The sequence below is a fragment of the Haemaphysalis longicornis genome, unplaced genomic scaffold, assembly GCF_048455015.1.
Source record: "Haemaphysalis longicornis isolate Haplotype H1 unplaced genomic scaffold, Haemaphysalis longicornis Haplotype H1 scaffold_13, whole genome shotgun sequence".
Taxonomy (NCBI): domain Eukaryota; kingdom Metazoa; phylum Arthropoda; class Arachnida; order Ixodida; family Ixodidae; genus Haemaphysalis; species Haemaphysalis longicornis.
The window spans coordinates 12,880,290-12,899,075 of NW_027526233.1; the positions used below are offsets into that span (position 1 = coordinate 12,880,290).

At 50.0% G+C, this 18,786-nt stretch overlaps 1 long non-coding RNA gene across 1 annotated transcript in view; it reads left to right on the plus strand.

The window, feature by feature from the left end:
* Positions 1–2,040: 2,040 nt before the first annotated feature.
* The window catches only part of LOC144164002 (uncharacterized), a 28,304-nt gene continuing 11,558 nt past the window's right edge, over positions 2,041–18,786 (plus strand). Inside the window, exons 1-2 of the long non-coding RNA XR_013320989.1 lie at positions 2,041–2,217; positions 13,681–13,915. This is a non-coding gene — a long non-coding RNA (uncharacterized LOC144164002). The remainder of the gene's footprint in view (positions 2,218–13,680; positions 13,916–18,786) is intronic.

Here is an 18,786-nt window from a genome sequence, read left to right on the forward strand (position 1 = left end):
GCACTACCGCATCGGCGCCTACAGTATATTGCAACCATTAAAAGACTTCACTTCGCCAATTGTGCATTTTTCTTCGAATGCAGGGCGTTTCCCAGTTGGGACCACTATCGGAATTTTTTTCGTCTTGTTTCCGTTTGTATTTTCTGGGCTTTTTTCTTTTCGTCTTCTTCAGGTTACGGGGGTGTAATTTGTTAGTTATTTTTTTAAATAATATGTACATTTTTGTTCTTAAAAAATACCTTCTATAATTATGTTCATTTGCGCCAGTAATAACGGGTAAATATGTTAAGTTCAGCAATTATGCATTTTTATGATGATGCAAGGCATTACCGTGTTTGTGATGTGGGCTACTCATCAAAGAATGCTTTAAAAAAAGTGCCACACGAACGTATTTCGGCGCTAAACGGGAGCGTTGCGTGTTGTAAGCACGTTCCGAACGCTGCCAGGAATCCTGCCGCTGGCTTTTCCTGCCATGCAGGGCGTCGTCGGTTGCTACATCGAAGAAAGACGGTGTTCTACAGACGAAATGAAGAACCTTGATATGTGATCATACACGAAGGACGCGTAAGCGCATTCAGCTGTAGCGACAGAAGTCGCAGGGCCGGGAGGGGGCGCCCCGATAGTTCTTGGGCACAGCTGGCTTATCCGCTTTATTTTGTGGCGAACGGTATGTCTCCAGATTTATATCCGCGGAAGGCTTTTTGCTCTGTATGAAATTTTTCTTCAAGAATTGTTTTAACTGTTGTTCCGATGGCTGCTTCTGTGGACCGACAAACACACAGGCCAACATTTTCGAGTTTAAGTAGCCCAGGAAAGACTATCGTTGCTTAACAAAGACTGGGCAATGAACGACAGAATGTTTGCAAGCAGGCTTTCTGTTGATAGGCGTTTTTGGGGTTGGGGCACGCACTGCTCTTAAGCTCTACGTGGCGACAATCGGGAGACGGTGCACTTAGAAGCCACCACATATCACGCTGCGAATTAGAGATGCTAAAAGCGCCCAAACTTGTACAACGTGGGTGCTTCGCTCTCTCGGCTTTGTTCTTGTAGTTTCAAACGCATGAAGCCGCGCAATTCTGCCGGTCGTATGTTTAACCTCTTAACCGGTACAGGGTGTCGCGGTATTGCAAGGCAAGTAACCGGAAACAACAATGGCGATTCAACCGGCTCCTCCCCCTTTCTTATTTCCCCTTGCCCTATCCTTGTGGATGTCCTGGTTTCTGCTCGAGCGTTTTTGAGCTATATTCCTGGCGCGTGTTCACGTGCCTCAACGCATACTCTGCCAGTACGCCCTTCGAACTCCACCTCCCAAGGAACAGCTACATAGCCGTCACGCAAGGGTAATGACTGCGCAATTTCATTCGCATCCAGCGTTTTTGTGAGCAACCCAGAATGATCCTTGTCGCCACCGCAGCGGCTGGCGAGAGAATGCCGCCGGGCAGTGACCGGCGCCTTCGGCCAGGAAATGCCGTGCCCAACATCAACCCCGTGAAAGCCCGCCAAAGAGTAGAATAAAGTTCCCTTTATCCCTTTGCACTCTGGTGACACCGCAAAATTTATGATCGAGCGCCTTGTGAACAAAACCAGGACTGCCTGCTTTCTGGGAGAGTTCTCCGAGGGTTCCTCTTGCGATAGACATCACCAGTGTTGCATTTTGCGGAGCCGGGTCCTATGACGGAGCAGCACCTCCAGTGGACCCACCTTATGACGATGGGGCGAGTAAGGGAGCTGAAATCCTGGAATAATAAACTACCCGTAAATCTGTAAATACTTGCCCTACCAGTTTAGTCTTTTCTTGTAGGCTGTGGGTGGTGTAGCTTTTAGAAAAACACTTTTTTTTGTACTCGAAAGAGTACAAATTTCAATTGTGTATGTGCGTAAATATTTGTTATGCCTGTGAATTATTAGATATTTGAAATACAAGCTGAATTTGTCGTTTTTACGCTTCTGAGGTAAACAACTGTAGATAAAGAAGCAAAAAAACAATTATTGCTCAAGATAAAAATTTGAGGCGTGAAAGGGTTATAAATTGTCTCCAGTCGTAATTTCGTATGCCTCTATTTTACCCAACTTAGAGTAAGCCCGGAATATTTGGCCTGGTTGGATGAGAATTTGTGTACTTTTTTTCAGATCTAACTGCAGTAACGGACAGTGCGACTTCCATGGAGAAAACGCCGAGAAAGAAAACTACGACTAAGTCAAAAGAAAAACCGGAACGTAAGCGCAGCTAAACTTGTCTGTTTTCTGGAGAGGTGCCGTAACTTTAGTTCTGCAAATCGATTTAAATCAAGTCTTGAACACCCGAGGCAATGTCATCATTTGTGCGTAAAATAGGGGATCACCCATTCCTTTTTGGGTATTCACATGACGAACGCATTCCTCATCAAATTCAAGACGTCATGACATCGATAAGAGCAAGATATCAGGACGGCATGACGTGGTCGTTAGCAACAGGCATTCCAGGTACATTTCAGGGTAGCAATTGACAGTGCACGTGGTTTTGTTTATTCAGGCTCGAAGAGTATTACGCTTCGTCATTTAGTTAACCAAGGAAGCAAAAAATATTATGGTAGAATTTCGTTAGGACAGACTCGAAAGAACAGCGAAAATTTGTACTAAGCGATTTGCATTTTAGGCAATGTATTATGCAATTTTCATTAAGGAATTCATATTAGGCCGCAGTTTTTTGCATTGTGGACGTTACAGGAGAGCAAAAGCGTTCTGTTACTTTCCCACAGAGTTCGCTTATCTTCGTTCGTCTTAACCGGAGACTACTGTAGTTCAAAAAAAGCTGAAAGACGGGCGCGATTTTGTGAGGAAGCCCAAAACAGGCGTTAGTTTTATTAAAGTTTACAGCTGTGGAAATGACTAGTTATAATATGAAAAACTCTAACTGAATTATTATTTGAAAGTAAATACCTAACCATAAATATTTTGTATCGCGAAATGTTTTTATCCCAATAGCGAGCGTTCATGGGCAGTTTTTATCGCAGTGTCCGAGGTGGTCTTCTATTCTTTGCAGTGTTCAATGCGTGTTTGTCAGCAATTTAACGACGCTGGCGCGTGATTGTGTTAGTTGTTGATTGCTAACGTGGGTTTCGTTTCATTCAAGAACAAAATACTCATTGTGGCTTGTGTTCCACTCGCCTGATAAATCCTCAACTTCCACTCCGACTAAATCGAGCGCGTTTTTCCAGTGGAAAAGCTGCAACATCCTTGCGGTAACTTGAACGCCCCGATCAAGGACACCTCTTAATAAAGCCGTACCGAACGTGCAGGAGGATGCTCAACATCGGGTTCTTTGTTCTGTTTTGGAATTGTGACGTCACGAGCTTTATCGCTCGACGTCGGCGTTGTGGATAGCTACCGAGCGACGGGAGGAACTCGGCTATTTCTTCGTCACGGCTTTCAGTTCGCCGGGTGCGCTGTCGGTGCTGCGGACAAGGCACCATTTAAAGTCGTTCTGCTCACGCAGCGGCGGCGGCCGCAACAGGCAGAACGCAGCCAACCCGCAGACTCCCACGCATGCGCCGCTGGGTCGTCTTCGGCTTATGCGACTCATCTTTCGCAGCGTTCGCCGTGAAAGAGGAACGCCGCGTTCGCCGGGAACGAAAGCGAGGCCGGGCCTCCTCCCGTGTGCGTTGCGTTTCAGCCGTGGTCGCCAATACAGCCACATCAAAGGGTAACCAAGCGAAACCAAACGTCAACCAGACTAACCCAAGCTTTTCCTTGGCATATCCAAGGTTAGCTGAGCGAAGCCGCAACTATTTCTTTACGGCCAAGCCGCCAGAGAACGTTGCGAGCACTGCAATAAGGACGGTTTCACGAGAAATGCGAATGGATCCCCCCCCATCAGACCCCGAAAAACACGCATCAAGTTGGTTGAAAAAAAAAAAAAAAACTGAAAGTGACTAGCCGAAAAGAGAGGCCTAAATCTGCTTCTAATAAGCGGTACTAGACACCATGATTACTTCAATGTCTCTGGCGTCCACCTATCGTAAAGTCAACAAAAGCACGTACAATGGAGCTATCGCGCTGTGTAGTGTCTCGCGCTTCAAACACACGTGAAGCCGCTTGACGCATCCAGCGAGTAAAAGCGAATTACGGCAAAATAATTAGATAGCTAGCTAAAATAGCTACTTAGGGCGATGGCTATATTTCTTGTTATCGTGAATAATTATGCTAACTAGTGACGTGAATAATGTGTATAACCAAGCGAAGTTGTGTAGACTTGACCCTAAAGTTTGAAAGTCTCGGCCGTGCGGCTTTGAAGCTCACTTTTAAATTCCTGGAAACAGTTTCGTGAGAACAGTAACTCTTTGGTATCACTAGGGTGCATCCACAGCCACAAAAGTCACCACGGAAGTTTCCGGTGACCTCGAGGTACCCTTGGGAATCGGGAACAGGCGTGCCAAGCAGATTTATTTGCCTAAAGTTAGATACGAAGGATAGTTGCGGACAATTTTTGGCTTCTGCGCAGTAACCTTCATTGTTAGAAGCGAGCCGGGTTCTTGAAGGTCCTTAGGCTTTAGGGTATGTAATTTGTGAAGTGGAGCCTGGCCACAACTGCTGACTACAGCACGGGGACAATGAGAGGATAACGAACAAATTGACCCTGGCAAGGCACAGAAGGTAGACATCACTTCGTTGCAGGGGATATCTTGAACTACTACCTGCATCTCCATGGGTTGCACACCAGATCAGAAAAGCAGCTGGCTAAAGCTTGCGATTTGAACATAGTGCCTTCTAAATATCATCTACAATATTGACCTCCGCAGAAAGTCGTCTCCGCTGTGCACCGCTACCCTCTTCAGAAGCTGTTTTTCATCTGTCTTAACGCGCTCAGATTCCGTTAATTCACTTTCCACAAACGCGTAACGCAGGGCTATTCTCCACTACATAGAGGAGCCTACAGGCTGTGCGCACTGCCAAGTGTGCGGTGGCTATCTGGGCAATGAACACGCATATTGGCGCTGAATGGAAGGCCACCTCGCCTCCCATTTTTTTTCCGTGAACCCTCTCCCCCAGATATTCCCTGCTCGTGATCTAGCTGGCCCCCTCCCACCCAAAATCTACAGGCAGCCTTGTCGTCCCTACTGCTGCCCGCATTTAAACACTTTGTGCACCTCCGCCCAAGCCCGCCGCGGTCGGGGAACCCTGGAACACTCCTTCCTCCGAGGACGCACAACTGCGCGGCTCGGACTGGAGCTCTCGAATAAAGTTTACAGCGCTCTCTTCCTTAGGGGTCGGTACAGCTCCAGCTTTAATCGCAAGTTCATTCATATGTCTAGCGTTGTAAATTCAAGCTTCGGTTTTGAGCCAACGACATTCACGCTGTAGACCACAGGGAGTTACACAACACAACAAGTATCTCTGCATTTTTACTGCAAAGCGGTATATGTGTAACCCCCCCGCTCCCCCCCTGTTTTCATTCCGGTGTCATCAATTTACTCTGCGCTGCTCCGGGGTTCCTCCTCACGCCCGCTGACACACCTTCCACAACTATTTTCACCCCCGCCTCCAACGACGATCTCTCAAGTTGCGCAGTCGCCAGCTAACGGCGGTAGTACGGTTATCAGATGATTGGGGAAAATAAACAGAAGCACGGATGGGCGATAAAAAATTGGGGGGGGATGCGAGTGAATGCTACGCGTAGGGGGTGGGTGTATTGCGTTAACGTTAGTGTTTGGGGGTGGTGGTGGGGTGGTAGTGAATGTGTTAACTATTATTGCTTATTGCTATTAATTATTATTATTTCTTTCATATTGTAACCAAGAAGAGAGGTCCGGGTCAAGGGATTAAAGCTCAGGCCGAAATTCAAGCTGAAGCAGGGCAATCCCCACGGACAATTCCCACGCATCAAGTGCGCAGCATACGCAGCGTGATCGAGTTCAGTTCTGGCTGCCCCTGCTTCTTCGGCTCCTCGAGCTCCTTCGGTCTCCGTCGCTTGAGCCCTTCGGTTCCTTGGCTGTCTAAATAAACCCCACTACATTTTGGTGGAGTGTGCGGGTTCGAGCTCGGCTCCCATCACCCTGGAACTTCGAAATCGGCGGCTTCCAACCCCAACCATGCCCGGTAACGACAACACCACTCAACCGCAGCCGACGCCCTCGCCTGTGATCTGCTCTGGCGCGCTCCGGGAACGGGATCCTGCCAAGTTCACCGGCACTGGCGACTATGACGCTGACGATTGGCTTTCGTCATACGAGCGCGTCAGCAACTACAACAGATGGGACGACCCGATGAAACTCAAGAACGTGAGTTTTTCCCTCGAGAAGGTCTCAGAGCTGTGGTACAACAACAACAAGTCCGACATTCATACCTGGACGGACTTCAAAACGCGCTTTTTAGAAGCGTTTGATCGCCCTGCCGTGCGTAAAATTCTCGCCGAACAGCGCCTTCGTGGACGAGCCCAGCAGCTGGGAGAAAATTTCACCAGCTACATCGAAGACTTCGTGGACTTGTGTAGGCGGGTCGACCCCGCAATGACTGACGCCGAGAAGATCCGGCACATCTTGAAAGGCATCGACGACGGTGCTTTTAAGATGCTCATTGCGAAAGATCCGACCACGGTGACTCAAGTTATAAGTCTATGCCAGAGCTATGACGAGCTGCGCAGGCGCCGGGTCGTGGCCCGTCAATCTTTGGGACCGGTGAATACCGTGTCGGGCCTCGCTCTCCCTTCGGAAAGCCCGTCCTTTTGGGCAAAAATACAAGCTTTTGTACGAGAAGAGGTGGCGCGCCAAATATCTTGCGTGCCCCACGTTCAGGAGACGTCATCATCTCTAGCTCCTGCTCTTCAAACTGTTATTAAGGAGCAAATCGCCGAAGCGCTTCCGACGCCTGAACTTTCTGCTGAAGATGCCGCACCGCTCACTTACGCTCAATTAGCGGCCCGAGCTCCACGCCAGTTCCCCGCAATTCGTCGTCTGGGGCAAACGTTTTCTCCGCCTCCTTCTCAGATGACGCCGCCAGTCACCACTCCTTGGCGAACACCTGACAACCGGCCTATCTGCTTCGCCTGCCGCATACCGGGCCATGTTGCACGTTATTGCCGCCGTATGCCACTATCTCGTCCCGACGCACTTCGTGCACCTGCCTACTCACCCCATCCCATGTCGATGTATGAGCCGCCGCCGCTTCGTCGTGGCGCACATCCTGGTCCAACTCCTGATCAGTTTCCGCCCAATCGTGCCGTTGACGCCAGCCGCCGTTCACAGTCACCACGCCGCCGCTCACTGTCGCCCATGCGTCGCCGCCCCGAAGATGTCCAAGAGGGAAACCAACGTGCGCAGTTCACAAGGCACGAACTGCGCACCGATCGAAATGCACAAGACCTCGATCGCCCCCAAGAAATGTCATCGACGTAACAATTGACGGTATACGCACAGTCGCCCTCGTAGATACAGGAGCCGCTATTTCTGTCATAAGTGAAAAACTTTGTCGCTTATTGAAAAAAGTTACCACACCCCTCACAGGCCTTTCGCTTCGTACCGCAAGCGCTGAACAAATCGAACCTTATGCGACGTGTACAGCGCGTGTAATTATTCAAGACGCCATTTACCCCATTGAGCTCGTCGTCCTGGCCTCGTGTTCCCACGACATTATCCTGGGCTGGGATTTCCTGTCTCGCCATCACGCGATCGTCGATTGTGCCCGTGCCGAGGTCGAGTTATCTGCTCAATATGATGAGACTTTGTGCGATGTTTCCGGTTCGTCCTCTTCCAGCGACAAAATCATCATCTCCGAAGACGCTCATATTCCGCCGTACAGCTCTATTCTTGTACCTCTGTCTTGCTACTCTATCTCCGATGACACGGTTCTGTTTACTCCTTCCGAAGTATTCCTCCGCCGGAAAAACCTACCCCTTCCTTTCGCCGTTTTGGAGCTCCAGTCTGGCGGCACGTCAATGTGGATTACGAATCCTACCCCCTGCCCTTTGAGTTTGCTGTGCGGCGAATCCCTCGGCAATATTGAACCCATAGCCTCCATTCTCTACTTCGACGATGCCGAATTCAGTACATCTGCCCTGGACATCAACGCTCTCACCACTCCGTCCTGCCATGTCCATCCGCTACCGGCCGACGCTTTCGCCTCTTCATTAGACAGCAGCTTGACCTTAACGCAGCGCACACAATTGCTCGCACTGCTAAGCGCCTTCCATTCGTCCTTTGACTCGAACCAAACTGCCTTGGGCCGTACGTCAACTGTCGCCCATCACATCGACACTGGCGCACAGCCACGTTTGCGCCAGCGTCCGTATCGCGTATCACCGTCTGAACGCCGCGTCATTGGTGAGCAAGTGGAAGACATGCTTCGGCGAGGTGTCATCCGACCGTCGCAAAGCCCGTGGTCATCGCCGGTAGTGCTCGTCACTAAAAAAGACGGCTCCATACGTTTTTGCGTTGACTATCGGAGGCTTAACAACGTGACCCTCAAAGATGTCTACCCTTTGCCCCGCATTGACGATGCCCTTGACTGCTTGCACGGTGCGGAATTTTTCTCTTCATTAGATTTGCGATCCGGCTATTGGCAGGTTCCGATGGCCGAATCTGACCGACCGAAAACAGCCTTTGTTACTCCCGACGGCTTATATGAGTTTAATGTAATGCCATTTGGCCTTTGCAACGCGCCCGCAACGTTTGAACGGATGATGGACAACATCTTAAGAGGTCTCAAGTGGAACACGTGTCTCTGTTATTTAGACGATGTTGTCGTGTTTTCTCCAGATTTCGAGACACACCTCATCCGGCTCAAACAAATTCTGACCTGCCTGACGGCCGCTGTACTACAGCTAAACTTGAAAAAGTGTCGTTTCGGGGCCCGAAAATTGACAATCTTAGGCCATGTGGTGTCCAAGGAGGGTGTTCTACCTGACCCGAACAAGCTGCAGGCAGTCGCGGAGTTTCCCAAGCCGACGTCACTCAAGGCCCTCCGCAGCTTCATTGGCCTCTGCTCCTATTTCCGCCGGTTTGTCCGAAATTTCGCTTCCATCATAGCGCCCCTAACAAGACTACTCGGCAGCGACAATGGAATAACTTCGTGGTCACTAGACTGTGGCGAGGCTTTTTCTACTTTACGGCGCTTGCTGACATCACCACCCATTTTGCGCCACTACGACCCCAGCGCCCCAACCGAAGTGCACACGGACGCCAGTGGTGTCGGCCTCGGTGCTGTTCTCGCACAGCGGAAGTCTGGCTACCCGGAATACGTCGTTGCATATGCCAGCCGGACCCTCACGAAAGCGGAGTCCAATTATTCCGTAACGGAAAAAGAGTGCTTGGCCATTGTTTGGGCCTTGGGAAAATTTCGGCCTTACTTATACGGCCGCGCATTCGACGTTGTTACCGACCACCACGCCCTATGTTGGTTGTCGTCTCTCAAAGACCCCACGGGACGGCTTGCACGTTGGGCCCTACGTATTCAAGAATACGACATTCGCGTCGTTTACAGATCAGGGCGCAAACACTCTGACGCCGATGCCCTATCTCGCTCGCCTCTGCCAGATTCGACGACGTGCCCCGATTCACCGGAGTCCATCGTCTCTGCGCTCACGCTTACTGACCTGACCCTTCACCAGCAACAAGACCCTTGGGTCTCTTTTATTATAAAGTACCTTACCGCCCCGACGGCCACCTCCCAACCTCGAGCACTACGACGGCAAGCAGCTCATTTCGCTGTGCGGGAGGGTCTTCTATACCGTCGCAACTATATGACCGACGGAAGGAAATGGCTGCTCGTAATACCATGCCATCTACGAGCCGAAATATGTGCAGCTTTCCACGCTGACCCCCAATCCGCCCACGCTGGCGTCTTGAAAACTTACACTAGGCTTCGTCAGCGGTATTACTGGAAGGGAATGTATAGTTTTGTGCGCAAGTACATCCGTGGCTGTGAGGCCTGCCAACGACGCAAGCAACCCCATCCAAAGCCTGAAGCAGACTTGCAACCTCTACCGTGCCCTTCACGCCCCTTTGACCGGGTTGGAATTGACCTTTACGGACCTTTACCATTCACGCCTTCTGGGAACAGGTGGATTATCGTCGCCGTAGACCACCTTACGCGCTACGCGGAAACGTCCGCGCTTCCCAGCGCTACGGCACGCGACGTCGCCCTGTTCCTTCTTCATCACTTCATCCTACGTCATGGTTCCCCCAAGGAGCTTCTGAGCGACAGAGGACGAGTATTTCTATCCGAAGTCCTGGAAGCTCTCCTCAGTGAGTGCAAGATCGTTCACCGGACATGTACTGCCTACCACCCGCAGACCAATGGTTTGACGGAACGATTCAATCGCACGCTTGGTGACATGCTTGCCATGTACATAGCTTCCGACCACTCTAACTGGGACGTGGTGCTTCCATTCGTGACTTTCGCGTATAATACCGCAACGCAAACCACCACCGGGTTTTCTCCCTTTTTCCTTCTTTACGGACGCGAGCCCTCATGCACCATGGACGCCATCCTCCCATACAGCCCCGATGCCTCGGAAGGCAAGCCCGTCTCCGAGATAGCGCGACACGCTGAAGAATGTCGCCAGTTAGCTCGTGCCTTCACGTCCAGTGAACAAAGTCGCCAAAAGTACCAACATGACCTTGGTGGGTCATCTCCGCCCTCTTTCCCCCCTGGATCTCTTGTTTGGCTATGGATACCGCTCACAACGCCTGGCCTGTCTTCGAAGTTCCTCGCCAAATATCATGGCCCATATCGCATCATAGAGCGCGCATCACCGGTAAACTACGTCGTCGAGCCGCTCACACCATCTGACGACCTTCGTCGCCGTGGCCGCGAGACTGTCCACGCCAACCGTTTGAAGCCCTACCACGAGCCCATCGTCTCGCCCTCGCCATGAAGTCGCCAGGATGGCTCCTTGCCACCCGGGGGTGATTGTAACGAAGAAGAAAGGTCCGGGTCAAGGGATTAAAGCTCAGGCCGAAATTCAAGCTGAAGCAGGGCAATCCCCACGGACAATTCCCACGCATCAAGTGCGCAGCATACGTAGCGTGATCGAGTTCAGTTCTGGCTGCCCCTGCTTCTTCGGCTCCTCGAGCTCATTCGGTCTCCGTCGCTTGAGCCCTTCGGTTCCTTGGCTGTCTAAATAAACCCCACTACAATATATTAATTATTACTTTCGTGATTTTGCGACTCGAGTCCCCCCTCGTGGAGAGATGGGCCCAATTTTTCTTTTTTTTGTGACGCAAGAAGTGAAGGCAAGGAGTAGGTTGTTGTAAGTCGTTATTTATTTATTTGTTGCTGTTGTCGTTGTATTGGACGCGGAGAACGACGGCTTCGTGGTCGCTAAAGTGTACTGTTAAGGGGTCTTTAAGCAGTGGTCGTGCGTTGCAGCAACTGGTGAAGACGAGATCGATGCAACTGCTGCCGTGTATCAGCAGCTTCTTGACGTAGTTTGAATGAGTCAAGGATATAAGGCGCGTTCGTACCCTTTGATTCTGTGTCGCTTTTGTGGCGCAGTCTGAAGAGCACCATGTACCTCGCATTCCGCCCACAGGGTCGTGGGATCGAAACCAGGCGCCGATAACTATTATTTTTTGTATATAGTGTAGGGGGAGGGGTGCGGACCTGTTGTTAAAAGCGACGAGGGTAGCATGATGCGGGAGAGGAGGAGCGGGGGAGAGGGCGCACCTGCGCGCTGAGCTGTTGCGGACGGACGGCGGACGCTACACGTGAGTTAAAGAAATGCTCTGCATTTAAAAATGCACTGAGGATTACCACACTTCCTGATAGGAAATTTGTGCGCAGTCTTCTCGGTCACGGCGCATTTCTGCTGCGTCCCAGGAAGTGTTCGCGTGAACAGCGAACGTACGGCGGCGTGCGCTACTCTGCTAATACCTCGCGTGCGACGCCGCATGCGGCCACCATGCTGCAAATCGTGTTCGAACTTCCCGCACAAATGTCACTTGGTTCGGATTAGCCCCGGACAAGGCAGCAGCAAGGGTGTTATTGCATATTGTGTTTGAACCTCCCGCGCAAACGTCGCATGGTTTGGATTAGCATAGGATGGAACAGCGTCTGGTGAAAGTGTCAGGGGGAGGGCGCTCCTTGATGGCGACGAATGAGACATGTGTGAGGGATAGGCAGTGAGAGAGATAACGCCGTAGCCGCTCGTGTGGTACTCTACTTCACACTTCGCTAGACGCTCCTCTCTGTTTTCTTTCTTTCGTCGCTTCTGCGTTCGCTCACTGGGGCGCGCAGACATAAAACGCCGGTCGCGTGAATCACAGGTACCGGCTGCCGGGGCTTCCCTGTTTTAGGGGGAATCACAGGTACCGGAAGCCACAGGGCTTCCCCCTTTTAGGGGGAAGCCCTGTGGCTTCCTCTATAAAACTACCGAAACCGACCGTCGCCGTTTTCGGTCAAATTCACTTCTCCAAGTAGCTGCGAATCCCTCCCGTTAGAAGAGAAACTTCCCCAGCTGGAACGCAGGCTTGAGCCTATATTTCTTTTTCAGCTTAGCCTTCCGAGCGACATTTTCGCCGGTGTCTTTCACGCCTTAGTATGCGCCATCACCGGTTGCTGGTTTATGCGTGCATGGTTTGCGGGTACAAAGAGGGGGGCGTGCACGCACAGCTAGGCTGCATTCCGCCAGCGATGAAATGCTGGTTGTGCTGGTGGAAGATGTAGATGTCGAAATTACGTGGCTCAATGTGGTTAGTCAGCTTTCCTCCTTAATCGAGTGGTTTGGGTGTGGGTTTTTGTGCTACACAGACATCCTACACACACAGTAAGATGCATACGAGGGGGAATGAAAACAGACAGCCACATGTTTGTACGCGAGAATGAAGCTCAAGGGATTCCAATTTTTGAATCTTTATGGGACTGATACAGGCCGTTCGTTTGGAGGAAGAAGAGCAAGAATTCAAACGTTGGCCCGAACACAAACGCGAGTGGGCGCAAAAACAACGGTGAGCTGCTGGCGCCACCGTTAACGCCTGAAGTACAGCTCATCGAGTAGCGGCGAATCCCTCCCGGATGAACAGCAACTTGCACGCTTGGAACGCCGGCGTGAGCCAATGTCACTTCAGAGGGCATTCAGGGAATATTTTCGACGGCGTCTGTCACTTCAAAGCACTCGCACCTGACCGGTTGCTGGTTTATGCGGGCGCAGGTTTGTAGTGGAGAATATTGCGAGGGCGGAGGAGGGGCGTGCACGCGCAGCTATAGCTTCAATGTCCGTACTGATGGATGGCACGTACGTTGTGCTGGTACGAGGTTTAAACGCGGACGTTAAACGGCCCAATGGGACCTGTCCGGAGTCAGTGGTAGAGGGTATCGGGTTTGTGTGTTAGGCTATGTTCAGACTACCGACGGAAAAATTGATCTTAGACGTAAAAAATGGCATGTCACGCAGTTCGGTTGGCTGAGACGTGAAATGAAGTCATTCTTTAAAGGTATTACGACAGTTGCGGCAACATTCTGAACCCGACCTTACACAAACAGTAAGATGCTTACGACGCGGGAGGACCACAGGCAGTTCCACGTTTATCTGCAACAACAAAGCTTGGATCCTTCAGGGGTTCATACAGCTAATGGGCTGGGAAGTATGCTCCATCGCAAATTACGATAAACGTGTTTTGTTTCGTGCACTCCTTGGACTGCGTCGAGCTTTGCAGGCCATCCTTCTTCACAGAGTGGAAAGGCACTTATTTCTTTTCTCGGTTCCAGCCCCTGGAGATGCACCTGCATTCCCACACGACAAACTGCTGTGCACGACGAACACCAAGATTGGGCCGTACACGATTCTCCCCGGGGACGGAGTGTGCGGCTATCTGTTTTACGATTCACTCTCAAACGACGACATACTCCGCCTGCCTTATGGTTTGAAGGATAAGCTCCAACCCATTATTGACTACGCCGAAAACGTTCGCGTCACGGAGCTCGGGATGTCCTTATCGGGAGTGTAAGTAGTCTTTTTTACGCTGCTATGTTTTTCTGTGCTTTCTAATTTGAGATGTTTACAAAAGTGCCCAACTGTTCTTCACGATAAACGTGTTACGCATCACCCATTACAAGGTAACGATGAGTACAACGCACAACTTTCACCCGAAGGGCTACCAGGCGGAAAGAACAACGGTAAAGCTAGGCACTGGTAACGAATTCAAGGGAACTAAAGTTCCCCTTGGGAATGTCGATGACCAGTGGAACTGGCAAATCATTTTAAAGGAGAACAAGTGGTCAGAATGACTTTATTGTCGCACTGATATGCACTGCCCGGCACTCCCGCAACTGCAAACACTGTCTTGTGTATTGCGGAACCAATGCATATACGCCGTTCATTTTGGGGGATTGATGGGTGTGGCACGGCAAGCAAACCGAAATCGCAAACCGCGTAAAACACTCTCTTTTCGGTCCCCTTCACATCCGCATAGACATCAACGACTGGGACCACAAGGGTAATGCCGTCGTAACGAACCACGTTTCGATGGCAGCACGGGAAAACCTAAGAAATTAGTGAGGGTATTTATTGCGAAAGCAGTAACGTCTGGCAGTGTTCGCTTCTGGACCGGGTATCCGGAGGGCTTCGCCCTCTTGCATCTTTTGACGATCGCAACGTGCTTTGGCTTTACGATTTTTAATGCCTTCAATCTGTCTTCTACGCGACTCACCGCTACCCGTTTCCTGTAGCTTCCTGGTTAAAACGGCTTAAAACGTTTCCAGGTTAAAACGGCTGTTGTGAAACACATTGCGCTATGGAACGGCTCGCGCTTCGAAGCTACCTGAAGCATTGGGAGTTTTAGCCAACTTTAAAGCAGGCAAGCAAGCAAGCAAACGCGCACATGTAGGCGCCTCGGATTCTTCAATGCTTCGCGATTCAAAGAAATGGCACAACGTTGGGTCTGCCGCAATTTTTTTTTGCAAATATATACGGGAACCTAGACTAGCTAACACCGCTGTAAAAATGCCACTGTTTCCCTTACGGGTGAAGGGTCGTTCATCACACGGTGTTTCGTCATAGGCAGGTCTGTAGTAGGGCGTTTGGTCCCAAGAATATTCGTCATAGGCCAGCTTGTCATTGAGTAATGTTTGTCATAGCAGTGTTAAAACGGAGTTAGCTGTGTGTTTGTAGTGAAAGAATGCATTACCCGTTGTATGTGCTGCTCAATCGTTCCTGCGTAAGCAAGCAGATGAACCGAAGTTTCGGCTTCGAGAGGCCTCGTTCATGGCCTTCTATCCGAGTGTAGGAACACCCATCGTAAAAAAACATTTCAGCACCTATCCTGGTGCTTTTTATTGACATGTCGAAAGGGAGAATAAAATCACGTGCAAAATGACCACTCGTTTTCACCGCGCAGGCACTTTACCCTTAAAAAGCAAACAATGCGAGAAAGAGGAAAGAATGTTTGGCTCGAACCACGTTGCCATTCTTGTCCTCTCTGATTGGCATTCACTGCTGGAGAGATGCGGATGTGTAGATGACTTGAAAGAAAAAAGACGAGGGCAGTTTACCATGAAATCACGTCACTCTCTGAAACCTCTCTATATAGCATTGAGTGTTAGAAAGTTTCAGGTTATATCTTTGCATCCGCCTGTCGCGTTCAAGAAAACGTTCAAAGACGCACAAGCCCGTCGCAACTATGAAAAAAGGGGCGTGGGTGCTTCATGGCCTCTCCTACAAGATGTTTTCGTTATTCTGCTACATCCCGTCCTCACTTTTTGTCTAGGGTCATTAACCTGGTGTATTTATGTAAGGTGCGAAATACATTAGCCTAATTGTCCGGTGTAACTTGAATTCTTTGCTGAAATTCCCCAAATGTACAGGAGAAAGGAAAAAAAAGCGTTTTGCTGAAATCACGTGACTCTCACACTCGTATATCTAGAAAGTCTCCTACTGCAACTTTCCGTCCTCGTATGGTGCTCAAGGACCCACAGAGCAGCCGCAACCATGAGGACAGGGGCGCATGTTCTTCGTTGCCCTGCTTGTAAGACGTTTTCTTCATTACGCTACCTGCCTGTTTCGCCTCCCACCTTTGATTCGATAACTGTTCTATTTCGCTACGGCCCATATGAACTTCAAAAAAATTACACCATCTTCCCGTGGGGAACCTGATGAGGATGACCTGCTTCTAAGACGTTCTCTTCATTGCGCTACCTGCCTGTTTCGCCTCCAACCTTTGATTCGATAACTGTTCTATTTCGCTACGGCCCATTAGCACTTCAAAAAAATTACACCATCTTCCCGTGGGGAACCCTGATGAGGAGGCGAAGCATCATGGCGGTTCCGTGTGGTTCCATTGTGTTGCCGTTATGTTGAGTGATCTGGTTTTTACTAGCGCCATAGGGAATTCCGCGTCCAGGGCCACACCAGTGGCAAAGGCACGCAAGTGCTGTTGTGTTACGGTGAGTAGGCGGTGGTTCTCGAGGCGCCGAAACTCGTCCATCATGTTCTTGTCGATGTTGTCCCTGTGGTAGAATAGGTAGTCTCCGTCAGCTTTGGTGAGGTAAAGGTTGTTGACATTGGTGGACCGGCTGAGAGCAATGTACACGCCCTCCTCTTCGCAGCTTTGTCTTCTCGTTCTTCTTCTTGTTCGGCGGTTCCCCTACGGGAAGATGACGACGGTGGTTGAACGCGAACCTATCTCGTGATGGATTCTTTGGTTGGCCAATCCCTAGGGGCATCCTGCCACAATCAGCATCAGAGGCGCTGCGGACGGGGCTGGTTGAGCTGCAAGGCGCGTGGCGCTTCCCGCCACAGCTTTCCCATGGGAAATTCAGCATCCCCCTCTAAAGTTTTCAGTTCGTCGTTTCCGTTGACGTTCCGCTTCGCGTGTCTCCGTTGTATCAGTAGCTTCTTGACGTAGTTTGAATGAGCCAAGGACATAAGGCGCGTTCGTAGCACTTGCTCCTGTCCCGGATTTGTAGCGTAGTGGGAAGAGCACCGCGTACCTCCCGTTGCGGCCAGAAAGTCATGGGATCGAAACAGGGCGCCTCTAACTATTTCTTTTATTTATAGTGTAGTATCGCGCAGCTGTGGGTGTAAGGAGGAGAGTTGCGCATGCGCAGTGAGCGTGTGGACGGCGCCGCCATCAACGACGCAGGACCAGGCGAGCCTAAAAAATGCTCCGCATTTAAAAAACGGCGTGGGTAGTTCATTATTCGCACCTTAGATGAAATCCGACGAACTTTCCCAGTTCTCGAAACAGGCTACGGCGAAATTTCTGCTGTTACGAACGGACATTATAGCAAGGGGCGCATGATGAACCGCTGTGCGACGACCGTCCCGTACTCTTTGTTTCACAGCGCATGTGTCTATGGTTTGGTTTCCATATGTCGTCTGCGGAAGCAAATGACGTACAACGACATTTTTCACCTCCAAATGCAGTCATCCTGTATTTTATTTTCATGGGCTTGTAGAGTGATGCTGAGGCCGATGTTTTTCCCGCACATAATCGGTTGCCTTTTTATGTGAAGATGGAGTGCCGTGCCTGCGCAGCCACGCTTCTTGCTCTAATGACACGCTTGTTATTGTAGTGGGAGGTTTTAACGTGCAAGCCCTTGGGCCGGATGCTAACCGGCACCGGTCCTCCGGGGCCGAGAGTTTTAGGTTGCCTTGCTACACACATCAAGATGCCTACCACGTGAAAGGAAAGCCAGCACCCCCATGTATGTCCGCCAGAAGAAAACTCTAATCCTTCCAGTGTGGAAGTCAGCAACACAGTGATAATCAGGACGCTCGCCCAAAGAAGAAACCAAACACAAGGAAGTCACCAATGGCGTCCTCGTGTTTTGTTTCAACTGGCTGTGAGACCTTCGCCAGGTGGTTTGTTTATTCAAGTCGTCCTTGCAAGTTTTATTCAGCTGGTTAGGTAGGAATTATGCCCAATTACAGTTTGCCAGCACGTGTTTTATTTCGTGCGCGCCTTTTAATGCTTACAGTCACCGATAATCCTTCGCCACAAAGAGGAAGGGGACAGAATTTTAAAGACGATAGTCTTACGTGGGCTATTTAAACATGAAAATTTTGGTCTGTGTGTACGTCTCTTTGTGAGTCTCTTGATTTAGCCGCCCGACCAAAAGTTAGAACAGTTCTCTGACGCAATGTTTATATAGGCACAAGATTTCCGAACTACTAAATGTGGCTGCAACGTTCATTCTTTCTCAAATTGTAGGCCAATAAGAAAACATTAGGCATATTTGAGGCAAACCATCAATACAGAACTTATATATGCAGTTATTTTTGAATTAAAAATAAATGGTCGCGTGCTTTATGCGATACGAATTTGAGAAAACACTCATTGAAAAAATTGTTTGACCGAAATACACAAAAGGCCGTCACACGTGATGTTGTCATGGTGCCACATCGCCATGGCCGTAACAAGACATCGAATGACTCGCGCGGCATTCCCAGAACTCGAAAAGTAACAGAAGGTCCTAGTAGACGGTGCGCGTTGAAATGAACCCGATAAAATTCAAATATTGCAAAAAAAGCCGTGTTTATCGTGTAAATTGCAAGACAACAAGGAAGAGCGGGATCGGTGATCGGAAAAAAAAGAGAGGCCTTTAAGTGTCACTTACTACTTTAGATCAAGTTGTCATCTAAATATGCAACTTTACGCTAATGAAGGCAGCTTCCCCTGGGAGTATATAAACGTCCTTGTTATTAATCTCCCCGTGTGTACGTCCGTCTTTTTATTCATACTATTTCTACGCGCTATTTGTGTTTTCACACACACACACACACACACACACACACACACACACACACACACACACACACACACACACACACACACACACACACACACACACACACACACACACGCACGCACGCAC